The sequence below is a fragment of the Cyprinus carpio genome, chromosome B23, assembly GCF_018340385.1.
Source record: "Cyprinus carpio isolate SPL01 chromosome B23, ASM1834038v1, whole genome shotgun sequence".
Lineage (NCBI taxonomy): Eukaryota > Metazoa > Chordata > Actinopteri > Cypriniformes > Cyprinidae > Cyprinus > Cyprinus carpio.
Window position 1 is genome coordinate 20,319,787 of NC_056619.1, and position 13,361 is coordinate 20,333,147.

The following is a 13,361-nucleotide window of genomic DNA, read 5'->3' on the forward strand; positions in this document are numbered from 1 at the left end:
GAAAATGCAGTCATTCACGTGCAAATGGGAAATTCATAACATTTTGAGATCTGCTGTCATGCGTATTTATATGGAAAATATTCAGGTGCTCTTTCATAGCTCAGGGATCATAATAGAATTGTTAGATATGTTTCATTAATTAAGTTGTTAGTTAACAATTTGTAGGAAGGCAAAGGAAGGGAAAGGACATGATGCATGGCCAAGTAAGTGCTCTGCATTTAACCCATTCAAGTGCACACACACAGCAGTGAGTAGTGAACAAATATACACACTGTGAACACACACCCAGAGTAGTGGGTAGTCAGTGCTGTGGCACCCAGGGAGTAGTTGGGGGTTCGGTTCCCTTGCTCAAGGGTCTCACCTCAGTTGTGGTATTGAAGGTGGAAGAGAGCACTGGTTATTCACTCCCCCACCTACAATCCCTGCCGGACCCGAGACTCAAACCTTCAGGTTACAAGTCTGACTATCTATCTATTAGGCCATGACTGCCCCCATGTCAGCTGTTAGTTACGTTTCAACATTGTGTGAGATGTTGCTCCTAATTCTTGAATTAATTGTGAGATAGTAGAAGTTTAGAGAAATAACGTGAACACATAGGTCAGATCATTTAGACTTGGAAGATGAGAAAAGTTTATATTGAAATCCATTTTGGCAAACTTGAGCATAGTTTGAGACATTTATGAGATCTCATCCAAAACTCTAGAGTAGGCATGTGAGATTGCTGGGGTCTTTTTTCTTCAATAGGAACATCTCAGGAGCAGTGATCAGAAATGTCTGAGTTCATACTGAAATCTTTCTTGGCAAATCTGAGCAGTGTTTAAGTAATCATTGAGATTTATTCAGAAGCTCACATGAAACCTACAATTACTTGAGGTGTTTGTTCACAGGAGAAACATCTGTAGAGCAATGATGAGAAAGTTTTTTTTTTTTAATGATGTATTTTTTTTTGAGTATTATGAAGTTTTAAGCATTGTTGAGATTTTTTTTCTGATACTCTATACGCATATTTGATTACTGTTTTTTTTTTTTCAGGAGAAATATCTGAGAATCAGTGATAAGAAACATGGATACTGTGCTCTGTCTTTACAAATCAAAGCAGAGTTTGTGATATCTTTGAGATGTCTGAATCTGAGTTTACTGAGGTTTTCTGTCTCAGTAGACCAGTCTACTTCCAATTTCCCTTCCATTTATTCATATTTCTATCTGAGAAAAACAATTGAGATCTCATTCATGTTTTCTATTCTATAACAAGTCTACAAGACACGGGCCCTCAACATAGCTAAAGAATGAGGTGAACCATTTGAGGTTTACTTATGAATGGACAGTCTATCTGGTAAAATCATCTCACACTTACACTCATGCCAGATGGCTTCAAAGACGAAGTAAGCATCTCTCCAACATTAAACATGTCATTTTATGATCACTCCCCGTCACTCTATTTCTGTGGCTAAAATGCAACAGCTGGAGGGTAAAGCAGGGCTGTGGCTGGTTCGAATGCTCTTCTATCGCTCCTCCAAGCACATGGCGAAAATTCCAGAATGTTCCAGAAATACAATGTACTACTGCAAGGACAAAGAAAGTCATAGATCTGACAGGCAATGGGACTCTCTCTTCCTCTTACCCTTTCTTTCTGTTCCTGTCTCTTCCTCTCGCTCTTGCTTTCAGGGATGGGTGCTCCCTGAGGGCTTCGCCAGCCCTCCTTTCTCCTCACTCATTTACACCACTGCACTGATGCATGCTGGAGTTGATAACACGGACACCTTCTCTTATCTTGTCTTACAGTAGTCTTTTGAGTAGGAGTCCTTTGTTACCGAACTGGCGAGGAGCAAAGGGATGTCACAGGTCTGTACAGGCTGCCAGAAAGTTGAAAGTTTTGGCAGCTCACTAGGAAAAAGATTTAATACAATAAAGAAGATTCAGTTGTTCTCAGTTGATATAACCTAAAATATGAAAACACTTCGTTCTATCATTTAATAGACCCAAATGCATTTTTAAGATGCTTTCCCCAAATGTTTGACAGCCACTGGCATGATGAATTTGATTGATGATGTGTTGGTGAGTATGTGCATCTTAAACTGTTATTATTCTTCATGCATCCAGCCCTCTTTCTCTCTTTCTTTATAGCATAACAATGTCTCTGTCACAACTTAATAATTCATTTCCGTTCATCAGAAACCAGTACAAGGTTGTTGCCGAGGGGACAGGTGTTGGTTAGTGCTGCCTTGGTGACAGTAAGAAGCAATGCATTACACCGATAGATGGCCGAGAGAAACGGGAAGTGATGTCCGGCTCCTGCAGACACTAGGAATGCTTCATGGTCCGGTGATGAATTCCAAATAGAGGATCAGAGTCTGGTACATGAAAGTGATTGGGAGGAGGGAAGGAGGGGGAAAGAGACACAAAGAGAGCGAGAGAGATTCCCTTTATGCTCACTGTGTCAGGCCTCAGTCTTTGACTTTGGTCGGGACTAATGATCGGTCTGATATGGGCAAGTAATTGGTGTCTAGGGATGTTAGACTACAATGTCTTGTACATAACGTAATAGGCAGCCGAGTATAGGGTGCAATATTTAGTCAGGAAGGCGATGCACGCATACCGTGAAAGGCAATTAAAACTAAGAAAGTGACATTCAGGTGATGCACTGCCCAATTACGAGGGCAGGACTGGGCAAGCAATTACAACCATTTTGGCAGAAGCATATGTAGTCTTTTTCTCTGCTTAAGTTTGATGATGAAATCGCTGGTGTTTTGTACAAATGTGAAAAGCCATGAACTAATATCTGAAGTTATCATACAGTATCTTAGTGTAGGGGTTAAAATGGTTGCAGTCTTCGACCCTTCACTAAGCCCAGCCTTTAAAACATTACTGACCAGTTCTAACTTTTGCTACCCACCAACTTGCAGTCAAACTTCTGCTCATTTCAAATGTTAGATCCTCCATCTGCGTGTTTGATGCAACCAAGGGGTGGAGCTTAGAGAAGGGTCAATTGATGGGTACGTTCACACAAGTTTTGGTTTAGACTCCCTTAAAGGGTTAGTTCACCCAAAAATAAAAATAATGCTATTAATTACTCATGTCGTTCAAAACCTGTAAGACCTTCCTTCAGAAGAGAGTTTTCTGACCCTGTATAGACAGCTATGCAACTGACACGTTCAAGGCCCAGAAAGGTAGTAAGGACATCGTTAAAATAGTCCATGTGATATCAGTGGTTCAACCCTAACTTTATGAAACTACGAAAAATACTTTTTGTGCACAAAGAAAACAAAAATAATGATTTTATTCAACAATTTCTTCTCTTCCCAGTCTTCGCCACACGTTCATGAGAGTACTATGACGCATGCGTCTGGTGCTGCTGACACAGGAGCTGGAGATGAACATTCTACGTTGCTGTCTATGGAGGCTTAGAAAGCTTTCGGATTTCATCAGAAAGATCTTCTTTAGTGTTCTGAAGAGGAATGAATTTATTAAGCTATTGCTTATCTATTGCTATTGCTAGTGTCTTACGGTTTTGGAATGTTATTAAGGTGAGTAATTAATAACAGAATTTTCTTTTCTGGTTGAACTATTACTTTAAAGTTAAAAATTCTTCTAAAACTCCCCGGATAAATATCGATAAATACCTTTCGTCATTTACTTACCATTTAAACCTGTAATTCTACATTTTGCAGTATTTAGAAGATATTTTGAAAAAGGAGTCTATTGAAATGGAGTCTATTGACTTTCATTGTAAACAACAATACTGAGACAAAATATATTTTGTGTTGCACAGATAAAGAAAGCCAAACAAGTTTGGAACAACATGAAGTTGAATAAATTATGACAGAATAAATTTTTTTTGGTGAACTATCTCTCACAACTGCATTTTTTATTTAGTTATTCACACAAAACTGCATTGGAACCCCTTCTGTAATCTGCATGAACAGGACAGTTCGAGAGTTACACCTACAGTTGTGAATACCAAACTCTGGGTGTATGAATGCAGCCATTTTGTGTGCAATCTCTGTGAGATCATATTGCAAACCGAGGTCATTCATTGTATTTGCTGACCATCTAAATTTGAGACTTTTCGTCAAATATTATTGTAACATCATCAGCATGTCTTCGAGTTGCATTACATGCTTTATTCCTAGCTTCCGTATCAATAATATTGACTTTTGTGTGAAGAGCAGGAAATGTACACAAAATAAATAAATAAATAAATCAGATATATAAAATGAAGTTAGATATATTTGTTTTTACATAATGACTTAATGCTCAGTGTAAAGAAGGACATCAAGGCTCTGTACTTCACAAATGTAACATACATCCATTAGACAAAAACACACTGTCTAACGTCTAATTACCCAGCCAGGGAGGAACAAAACGAAGCTTATTTCTGGATGCAGACACCAGACAGTGTCCCCACGCCCACGCTCCTTTGCTCTCTGCTCCTTACTGTCCTCGCTCCGATCATTTAGTTAGTTAGACAGACCTAATTCACACAGAACTGCAGTGTGAGCAAAGAAGTAAAAGCATCTCTATGATGCGCCACATGATCAAAAAAAAAAAAAAAAAAAACCTTGAAGAATAGAGGGAAAAAAACACTTGGTTTCCGCCGGTTCCTCCTACTTGCCCCAGCCGCACATCAGAGGGGGTGCAGAAGCAGCCGGTCCTTTCTCTTCTTTTTGATTTGTGCCGGAGAAAAAGAAAGTGTTTGTCCCTAATTAGCTTCCCCTGCTCCGGCTTCCACACAAGATTTTAATTATGATTGGGTGTTGCAGTGGATGTGAAAGAGATGCATGGCTGACATCAAGGCAGTACTGGCCAGGAGAGATATGCCATGAGCCCCGCAAGCAGTCTAGCATTGTATGGAAGACTTTGCTTGGTGGAACAATGTCCTGCAAGGAAATGTGTGGCTGTGAACCACGGGACATGAAACTGGAGGCAGAGAGCAGGGAGCAACTTACAGCTGTGTGTTTGCCAAAGCAACAGCCATCACAGCAGGCCTCTGAATCCATGTTTCTCTAAAAGGTTTTGAAAAGGTGACTGGAGAGGCTCTGTTACAGCCCACATACTGGACTTGTATGGATACGGCTATGAATATACACTGGGAAGTGGGAACATTCTTGTCTTCATTTGCAGGAGGATGTATGTTAGGGATAAAGAGAAAATGACTAATATCCCTGCGATCACCACCTGCTTCACCAAAACTCCAGGAGTTAGAGAGAAAAGTTTTAGACCTAATCAATCTGAGTCAGACTTTCTTAATGCCAGTGACCTTGCAAACATCCCCAGGGAGGAGCGGCACACTTAAATTCAGAGCACTTTGTTTTTAACATGCAAGGCCAACAGCTGAATTACCTGAGTCATCTCACACCTGCCTTTAAAAGCACCTGATCAACACCTGTAGAATCTCTCTGGTCTCCTATCTCATGTACAGATTAATACCGCCTGTTGAACTCAGTGACTCTGATAAGAGTCAGTCTGTAGGAGCCCTTCAATTTCATTCGTTTTCTCAGTATGCTCTTGTGAATTACTCAGTGATTTCTAGGCAGTTTTGACTGGCACGGCTTGATGATGTACATTTTGTGGTGGTATTAGTTTTAAGAGTTTTTAGTTTTGATGTTTTTTTATATTGTGATGCTTGTTGTAGCTTTTTCTGGCCAAGAACTTCAATTTATCAGTTTAAAAATTGACAATAACAGTTGTTATTTTTGTGATGTAGGGGCAGGCGCAACTAAAATCAATGCTATTTCACAAATAAACTAGCATGCAACAAACTGGATCTATAAAAGGGTGTACAGATAATCCCAAAGAAATGAGCAGGAAATGTGTATAGACTTTGTAGTCAATATTACTTTGTAGTAATCTATCTATATTTGTGGCCTATAAAGCTTAAAACTTTAAAGGATTTGAAACTCAAAGCCAACTTTTAAAGTTTTCTATAGTTAAAAAAGGCCATGTTATAGTATATAAATTAAGTAAAAATCAATTGACAGAAACAAACTTTGAATTCCAGCTCAACACAAACCTTCTCTTCTTACACTTTACTAAGCAAATAGAAGACCACCAGTCTATTTGTTTTCCACCAATCAACAGGAACACACTTGTTCACATTTTGTCCTCAAAGTTCCTTTACCTTTTGGAAATCAGTGAACAATTGTGACTCAGAGCACTTCAGCCTGATGCTCACAGATTTTGTCATTTTTCTCACCCTGCCAGATTCCGCTGTGCTTTGTTTTGCTGACATGAAAAATGTGTTTGCCTAAAACATTTATAAATCTCCTCATTTGTGAAATGGTCACTGGCCTATTATATTGTCACCGACACACTATACTGTATGTATTTTTGTAAACTTGTCACTTTTTTTTTTTGTCAGACAGCATCTTAGAAGGACAAAATAAGGGCAGACACTGTTATTTGTTGTAAACAGCTTGAAGCATATGTCCAGTGAAGCAATCAGTGATGATGTACCAGAAAAGCCTCACATCACTGCAAATTGTCTACAGAAATACAACAATGCAAACCAGTGTTATAAAGGTTAGAGTAGAATTTCAGCTGAAGTTTATTTTAGCCTAAGTTTTGACTGTTCTGACAGCCTTGTTTGTGCATTCAGACTTCGTCTTCAGTCTAGCAGTGGATTTGTCAGTGGGTGTGCAAGTTTGATCCTGAATCCACAGTGTTTATCAGAGAAGCTTTGGTTTCTTTTTGAGGAAGGTTATGTGTGCAGTAGGATGATGGGATTGTAAAGCTCAGCAGGTGGTCAAATACATTCTAACATAAGATGGTCTTTGTCTATTACTGGTCAAACAAGAACCTAACCTCACTGTAATCTAAGGATTTATAATACCATATAAAGTAAATATTGGATGGATAAATAATTGTTTATTATGTTTTATATGTCTGTGTTCTGCTTTGGTCACCAGATGACAATTGTCAATTTTCGGTTTCAATATACTGCATATTCCCCACATTAATTCTTCTATAGTCTGCAGTTTATGTTAGTCTCCAGTGTAAAATGTTGAACTCTACTGTATGCACATTTCTGATGTCTCTGTGGAAATGCATGGCTAGAAATTTCCTAAAAACACAGCATTGAGGAGACTGGGAGTTTTGTAAAAATGTATTTCAAGAAACTGTATGTAACACTTATATAATAAGCTATTCAAATGTATATGTCTGCAACAAATTAGAAACAAACTACAACCCTACAACAAGGAGTAAAAGCTTTTAAATCTATTTCATACATATATATATATATAATGATTAAATGTAAATGTAGCCTAAAGTAAATGTTTTGGGCACAATATGTCAAGATTCCCTTATTGTCCCCCTTACTATATATATTGACATACAGACAGAAACTGATCACAATGGAGAGCATTTCGACAGTGTACGGTTGCTATGGTTACTTCATCTTGCCAACGTGACTACTGTTCGTCAAGGTCTATTTGGTGGCAGGTGCAAACCGTGCACTTGTAATATATATCTTTTTTTTATATCATTACAGACGTTTAAAAAGCCCGTTGAAACCTATACTTGTTCAAAATAATTATTGTAGGTCTACAACCCTCCATTTCATTTAAACATTTTTATTAAAAAATACACACATACAGGGAATATTTCACTCTTCTGTCTAATTTCTAATTGCTTAGATTAACGGCGATATTACAGAACTCATCTAAACCTATTTTATACATAGCTTTTACTTTATGCTTGGCTGACATAGACAAAAGACAAACAAACAGTCGTCTGTGTGATTGTAATAAATGTGCTTAGATACATCGACAGGTGGTGCAACGGACCGGTATTCAAGACTACAGACTAACTGTATATTTCACCATACATGCTCCAACGCGCTCAATGTCGCCGCCTGGCCGCGACGCGAGATATATGTATCAGGCAGCGCGTTCCCTGAGACTCAAAACGAGGCTGCGTCTCGACCAGGGCGCGCGGACCGCATTCCTCCTCATTCATGCCGTGCTGAGACTCTTCACACTCGGAAAGTGCAAGCGGAGCTTTACACACTGCTGCCGAGAAAATGTACTCAAGTTTGAGATTGTACGCATGGCGAGGATAATAAACCAAGGCATAAAGAGCACAAGTAAGTAACCTTTGTTCTTTACGCACAGGCGTGACTTTTCAATGCAGTTTGTTTGGGGGAAAATGCAGTTTTTTGAGCTCGGATGCGTGTCGAGCGCTGTTTTCTTCAGGGTTCACAGTGACTGTATCGATACTTGATTTTGTCGGAACAGCCAAGGAGTGCGATGTGAACATTTTATATGCGGTTGGACACCTCAGTGTCTATTAACTGACGCATTAAATAAGAACGTATCTGCACTGAGCAGCAATAGTGGATGACTAACTTGGTTAGATTCCCTGTGGTTTAATTGCTTTACTGAAATAAGTAACAAGCAGGTTATGTGGGTACAGGGGCGTTCTCTGGGAATATGTTGAATGTAAACGATGCGTTTGTTGGATAGCTCTGCAGTTTACCACTGCACATCACACTTTTAGGGATACGCTTAATTGCATAGGAAGGAGGGTTTGGTGTGTTTAAATGTATAAACCAGGCTTTGTACGACACACCTCAGTTGTTCAGTTATTTGGATTGTCAGTATCAATGTGAGAGTATGTGGGTTGGCTCTCTGTAAATTCTCGCCAAGACTAATTCAGATGGGAATTCGGCAAAATTGGATGTAGGTTAGAACTGTTGGGCTGCAGGAGAGGCAGAAATCTAAGATTAGACGAATTTCTAATTGCAATTTAATATCTGCGTCTTCACTGTAAAGCGCCATTAGATTAATTCAAATCTCAGAAACTGTATTACGATTAAATTACCTATTTTGTTGAGCAGACACTAATATATTTTCTTCGGTGAGGCGGGAAACTGTTTGACAGTCGAAGGTACTGTGGGTTTATAGCCTATGTTGTGTATGCACGAGATGTTCTGCTTCATTCACTGGAAGATGTCAGTAAAGTCCTTTTATTACACATTTTAACGTGATGTTTTGCTTTTAATAATGATTTCAAGAAAAAAAGTAGACTCGTCTGTGTTTGCTTGCAGTAAGTGAACTGAAAGATTACGTTTTTGAGCATTCCAGCTCGCGTCCTTCCACAGAGGGTTCGATACTCGTTTTGGTTTTTCATTTGATTGAAAAGAGCTTCACGTTGGAAAGAATACGTGTATTTAGAATGTTAATGTGTTGCATGAGAGAGATCGGTGAATGAACACAAAACATTTATCGAAAATTGGTCGTTTAGACGTACACTTCAACCACCCAGTCAGCATTAGATCACTCGTAACTGGACTTAAAGGTTTATTGTGGTGAAATAAGCGGACTACTGCGAGTGCGCGTCATCTTTCCAAAAGTTACGTGTTTTAAACACTTGTATCCATATGTTTACAGAGAGTTTGTTGCCTATATAAAACGCGTGCATTTTGAGCATAACGAATGGGTCGTAGTGATGCCATTTCATTTCTTGAATTGCATTCTTGAATTAGCTTACATTATGGTAGCCTATGGTTTCTTTGTAGTGATGGAAAGTCTAAGGAATCGAGCTATTCTTGTTCCGAGTCTTAATGGTTCGCATTTCTTAACGGACGCACTATCGAATCTTTTAGTAGCCTACTTCTAAGAGAGAAAGATTTGGAAAAATGAATCCACGTTTACCTGTCCATAGCGCTCTGTTGTAAAATGATGACAGCTTCAGATTTAAATGTAATAACTCTTGCAAAAACTTTGTTTACGCAGGTTTTCTAGCAATTATTGGAGCTAACTCTATATGGTGTATGCTGCAAACGCAATGTATTAATATCTTTCATTTGCTCAGTGACTGAATAGAACTGTTTACAGAGCTCATGCATAATTGATTTACAAAAAACAAAAACAAAACAAAACAAACAAAAAAAAAGATTCATAAGAGTCATTCTTTGGACAGTTGTTCGCGTTTTGTTCATGTTTCACTAAAAGGAATCAGCTCAAAAGAGTCATTTTTTGGGAATCGCACAACACTGGTCGTGCTGTATGTTTTTGAGTCACAATCGGCTCATAAAAGTCTGATGTTATCTAGAGCCACGGTGTATTTTTAAATTGACAGAATCTAATTCAATAAATTTAGATAAACGCTTGCTTTTTCCAAAGTAATCCAGTGAACAAACTACAGAGTCTTTGTACAATATGTGGCACTCTTATCATACTACCAATAAGAGTCCCTGGTAGTTTGATGGAGTTTGTCTTATGAAGTGATGTTATAGCATCTATCTCAACGTTATAGGCGTAAACGTCCACCTTTATGTCAAAGCGGTTCGTGTCTATGTGACACTGTGGGGAAACGGAGTGCGCCATGTCAGAATTAATCTCGCTTTAAGCCGTTATGTCCCGCGCTCTCTGCCTTTGCCGTGATTGACGGATGTTTTAAATATCCCTGACATCCTCACCTTCGAGCTTGTCAGTGCCAGCCTCCTCTCGAGTCGCTCTGCCGGTGTGGAGTGGGCTGTATTAAAGCTCCGTGCCCACTCTACATGAGGCGCTGTGCTGAGACACTCTTGGCGCCTTTTCCCACACGTTACAATACGTTGCAATTAAAGGGTTAGTTCACCCAAAAATGAAAATTCTGTCATTAATTACTCACCCTCATGTTGTTTCATACCCGTAAGACCTTTGTTCATCTTCGGAACACAAATTAAGATATTTTTGATGGAATCTGGAGCTGTCTGACCCTGCATAGACAGCAACGCAACTGAAATGTTCCCAAGTCCAGAAACATAGCAAGGAGATCTGTAAAATAATCCATGTGACATCAGTGGTTCAGCCGCAATTATACGAAGCTACGAGAATACTTTTTGTGCACAAAAGGAAAAAAAAGACTTTATTCAACAATTTGTCTCCTCCGTATCACCCTGGTGCCATTTTGGAGAATATCCGCTGGACGTATGTTGTTCTGTGTCAGCTGCATGACAAATTGTTGAATAAAGTCATTATTTTTTTTTGCTTTTGCACACAAAAAGTATTCTCATAGCTTCGTATAATTGCGGCTGAACCACTGATGTCACATGGATTATTTTACAGATCTCCTTGCTATGTTTCTGGACTTGGTAACATTTTAGTTGCGTTGCTGTCTATGCAGGGTCAGACAGCTCTCAGATTCCATCAAAAATATCTTAATTTGTGTTCCAAAGATGAACGAAGGTCTTACGGGTTTGAAAACGACATGAGGGTGAGTAATTAATGACGAAATTTTAATTTTTGGGTGAACTAAGCCTTTAAAGAGTCACGAGCATTTATAGTCCGTTACATTTATAGTAGGGGTGACCTGGGCTAGTTGTCACAGTTTTTTTTCTAGTGATTATTACGAAAGGTTGGCTTATTTTTTAAGTAAATTTCTGTATTGGACATCACCTTAAAGTCTTAAATATGTATAAACAGGCCTATATTGAGTTTACCTTTTGTGACAACTTGCCCCAATAGTGTTTTATTGTGTTTTATATATATATATATATATAAAACTAGTTATTATTTATTTCTTTTTATTAATTTAAAATTATGTTTTTTGGGGGTTTTGAAGTAGATGTTTTAAAGTAAAATACAAACCTCTTGACTTTTGACTCAGAAAATGTAATATTGCCCATGTGACAGCTAGCCCTGGCCTTCCATACATTAAACAATTATTAACTAATAATCTTGCCCGAAAGCATCTCCCCTACAAATTTATCAGCTTTAGCTGCTAGTTTGCAGTTTCATTTTTCCTTTTCTGAATAGCAGGCTTGTAGATTCTCATTACTTGTCTTTTTAGTTTCCTTCAATATCACTCCTAGGACAGACAATGATAGCTTTTTGATTGAGTTTATCATAAAACACAAGTTATTTAATTTACCCTTCCAATCCATTATCAGCTCTTTCTGCACCTCAAATCTGCAGAGACGTCAAACTAACACAATAAAGGCAGTCAGGCCTGAAGTGTTTTGAAGCAGACTGTATCAGATCAGAGGAAGAGATAATAAAATTGTTTCTCCCTTCACTTTTCTTCTAGTATGTACGTTTATATAAGTGTGCGCCGAAGGCTGGCAGATGGTTATCCCTCTGAGAAAGCGTGTGATATTTAGATACTTCATGACATAGGAATATGACAGGAATAGAGATTAGGCTTCCATTTTATATTTAATCAGTCTTATTAGTAGCCTGCTATGTTGTATATTTTTAGTGCCTTGGTACGACGTGCAAAGAGAAAATTTATTACCATTTCCTTTTACTGAGTTATTGAGTGTGTATAAATACTGCTTTGGCTGGAGCAAGGTTTGGAGATTGAAGGGTCAGGCCATGTTTTGTTTGTCCATGGCCGTCTTCCAGAGGAGATACAGCTTTTCCCGCTCCCTCAACAGACTGGAGGTCTCAGCTGGGAACCTCAGTGTAGGATCAGTGCCACTCATGATGTCAGGACAGCAATGATGAGCTCTCATTCTTCATGTGTTTTTCCAGCCCTCTTTCTTTTCCACCGCCCATCAAAATAAAAGAACTTACGGCTGATTTAGGAGGGAAAAAACATTTCCACTTCTACCTTTGTGTAGAGCTACTGTATTTTGCTGTCAGAATATATGGCCGGTAGTGAGATTAGAAGCTTGACCAGTGAAGCTTGACCATGACCGAGCGTATCTCATTTCAGAAAACATGAGTCAGCAGCATATAATTTAACTGCTGAGCAGTATTACATAGCACCGTATTCTAGGAATAGGTAAATGATGTGCTTTCTCCATCACAGACACTATTTTTCCAACCTGCTGTCTCTTGACCCACTTCCCAGAGTTTGCCCCAACTATTCGACTAGTGCTTGAAATACTAAGTGTGACCTTCGACCTCATTGTCAGGTCACATACCATCATGAATGAAAGTGTCAAGGGCCCTCGAATGAGCTTTTGTAGCCTTCGCCCATCTCGGGTCAACCCCTGACCCCTTTATGCATATTGAACATTACATCAGTTAGTATTATTAGTGATACACCCTGTTAGAATTAAATTACAACGTCTGGGACCATTAATGTACGTCAATACCAGTCAGTGGTGTGGATTTCTCTTTTGGGACGGGGTGGAGAGACCTTTCCACTCACCTCTCCTTTCTAGTTTCCAGGACGGCGCATCTATCCCTCAGCCTTATCGGGGCTTGGATCCGATCAATGCTATCTGCCATCTGCTTGCAGACTACAGCTTTACCACCACCCTCTGAGGATAGCATTGTCATGGCACTCACAATGTATTATGTTAAGCATAGGGTAGGTTTCACTGATGCCAAACCAGCTGTTAAGGGTATTATTAACTGGTGCCGTGGTGTTTTTCCTTTTCGCTCGCCTGTTTTGTATCGAGAAGGGCTTAAGGCCTCTTGTAATGG

At 39.1% G+C, this 13,361-nt stretch overlaps 1 protein-coding gene across 1 annotated transcript in view; it reads left to right on the top strand.

Annotated features, from left to right (window-relative positions):
• The first annotated feature begins 7,880 nt into the window (after positions 1 to 7,880).
• Positions 7,881 to 13,361, top strand: part of plxna1a (plexin A1a) — a 214,432-nt gene continuing 208,951 nt past the window's right edge. The window contains 1 exon segment of the mRNA XM_042750616.1: positions 7,881 to 8,083. The gene's annotated coding sequence lies outside the window, so the exon portion shown is untranslated.